Raw genomic sequence first — 2,962 nt, 5'->3', positions numbered from 1 at the left:
AAGGAAGTGAGCAGTATCTTCTGGAAATATTATGCCGTTATACCTATACGCCAGCCGAATAGAATGGGGACTTGCTTAATAGAGAAAGAAGGAAATTTGGTTAGAACGGGGGCTGCTCTCTCGCACTTCCCAATCTACATTCAAGCACACCAATTCCAGCGGAATTTTAATTCTAAAGGGGTCGCAGGCGGAACGGAAAAGGCTGGCTGATTCGATCAAGTAGGGCTAACTCAATGGAATTCATAACCCCTTTCAATCCCTCTCCTTATTTCCTTGGTCGGGCAGCAGTGTTCTCACTTCCAGGAAGAGCCACATCAGGGAGGCATGAATAACATGTTTTCCTAATCATCCATGGGAGAATTAAGCTGAATCCAGAAGTGTTTTCACTTACCTTGTCTTGCAGAGATGAGGGTTTCTTCAAGAACCCTAGAAGAACTTTAGGGCTGCTGTTTAATCCTTAAGAGAAAAGAGAGAGAAATAGCTAAAGCTAATCCTCAATAATGTGTGTTAAAATGAGTGAGAATAGCAGCCAATATATCTTTATATTTAGCTTTCTTCACCTTTAAGAATATCCACTAGAAAGCTTCATTTTCTGCCACTAATTGGTCAAGTAGGTGATGCACCTACTTATGTATATCAAGCAACTCAAAAGGTCAAACTAGGTGATGCACCTACTAACTTTCACTTGGGCTTAAATATATTGGGCCTTGGCAGATTTGGCTGTTGGGCTTTAATTTCATTTTGTTTTATTTAACATAGTTTGGACCTCAAGTGATTCCATTAGCATAGCTCCAAATCTGATCCATAAAAGGAAAAGGAAGATCATGAACAGGATGACCAGTGGCAGATTCAGAAAAGGAAACAGCATAACAATCAGGACCAAGGCAATACCAAAACTGTGTGGAGGCCAAGATCACCCCAAAATAAGGAAAACAGGGACCAAGGCCCATAACAAGCAGCTCGAACAGGTATGACTCACATCATTTCTACTCATAACATTTATAGTGATTTAGATATGCAGGAACAACATACTACAGGCAAGGATGGAGAGGACACCAATAATCAACCAGAGGAACAAGAAGATCAAGCAAAGTACGAATCAAGTAAGGATCCACCATCAACAAATCACCACAGCACAAAACATATTCAGAAAAACCAAGATGCAGTCAGTCATCATAGCAAGACTACAGGTATTGACTTAAGTCTCCCAACACCCCATGACCCCAATATTCTGCATGTGGAGCATGCTGTGCATGTTGTTGAAGTCTCTGGAGGGATGGTTGGAGGGATACAGGAGAAACCAACTAACCTGCAGGATGGGGTAACCAAAGGGAGGGAATTGACTCATGTTCTGCATGAGGGGGAATACACTGACCATCTTAGAGACTATAGAGCCCCTGCTACCCCTCAGAACAGGAAGAGCCAGACACAAAATCAGCATGCAGAGGATCAGCATATACAGAGTACAGGCAAGGAAAATCAAGTTGCAGAAATTAGTCCTCAGGGACAGCTACAAGCAGGTATCACAGGGAAGCACATTACTGGTATTCCACAAGAGAAGGAAGGAATAAATTTTCAGACTCCCCAGCACTCTAAGGTTCCAGGGGAACCACCTGATAAGCCTCTTAACAATAAGGCTCAAGCCAGGTTGAGCAAAAAAAGGAGAGATGCTATAAAAAAGAGACAACAAAAAGAATCTGATCCAGACAAGGAGCAACAGAGAAAAAATGAGGTTGAGGAGGAATTTGATGAATATGGGGTCAACAATTCTAAGGATGAATATGACCAAGACACGCAGTCCATTGATGTTGTTGAGGATGAAGAGGAGGAGATCAGTAATCAGTTAATTAAGGCCTTTGGCTCCACATTCCACACTGAATATCAAGAAGAGGTTCAAGAAATCACCGGGAAACAAGGTTTATCTCCTAGAGGAAGAAAGGAAACAAGACAAACCACTAAATCTAACAGCACATCTGCTACAATTAGTAGACCAAATACAAGAGCTAAAAGTAGAGGTTTATGATGATCACAACCCTTTGCTGGAATGCTAGGAGTATCAACACCCAAGGATCTTTGGAAAGGATTCAAACTCTCAAGAAAATGCACAATCTTACTATGATCGTAATTCTTGAACCTTTTGCAGATAGCTCGCAAATCAATAGCTATAGAATTCAGCTTAATATGGACAAGGCTCACAGTAATCCTAATGCTAAAATTTGGCTTTTTTGGGCTGGAGAGTTGGATTGTAATGTTCTTGATACTGATGAGCAGCACACTACCTGTGAACTGAAGCATTCAGATTACCCAGAGAAATTTATTATTTCTTATGTATATGCCAAATGCGAAGATCAACTTAGGAGACCTTTGTGGGATAAACTACTGTAAGTTTCTGAAATTAATCTTCCTTGGTGCACTATTGGAGACTTCAATGTGATTACTTCCACTCAAGAGAAACAAGGAGGCAGGGAATACAACATGAATAAGAGCTATGAGTTTATTAGTGTCATTGAGGCTTGTGGCTTGATTGACATTGGATACAATGGTCAACCATTCACTTGGTGCAATCAAAGAGCTGAGGAGGCTAGGATTTGGAAGAGGCTTGATAGGGCCATGGTGAATGATAAATGGCTTGAAAGTATGCCCCAAACCACTATTACTCATCTTCCATCAGTGGGGTCAGATCATTGCCCCTTATTGTTGGAAATGACTACGAGACAAGATCAGGTTACAAAGTATTTCAAATTCCTTAACTGTTGGACAGAAAATCCTAACTTCTATGCAACTGTTAAGGAATGTTGGGAAAAGGAGGTGTCTGGTAATCCCATGTGGTCCTTACACACTAAAATGAGGAGGCTAACTAACACTCTGAGTAAATGGTCAAGGTTGGAATATGGGGATATATTTGCAAAAGCAAAGGAGTATGAAGAACAGGTCAGAGGTGCTGAAGAAACTCTAATCACTG

Source organism: Solanum tuberosum, unplaced genomic scaffold (assembly GCF_000226075.1).
Source record: "Solanum tuberosum cultivar DM 1-3 516 R44 unplaced genomic scaffold, SolTub_3.0 scf00390, whole genome shotgun sequence".
Taxonomy (NCBI): Eukaryota; Viridiplantae; Streptophyta; class Magnoliopsida; order Solanales; family Solanaceae; genus Solanum; species Solanum tuberosum.
The sequence above is the reverse complement of the archived record's forward strand: the minus strand, read 5'-3'. Positions refer to the sequence as shown.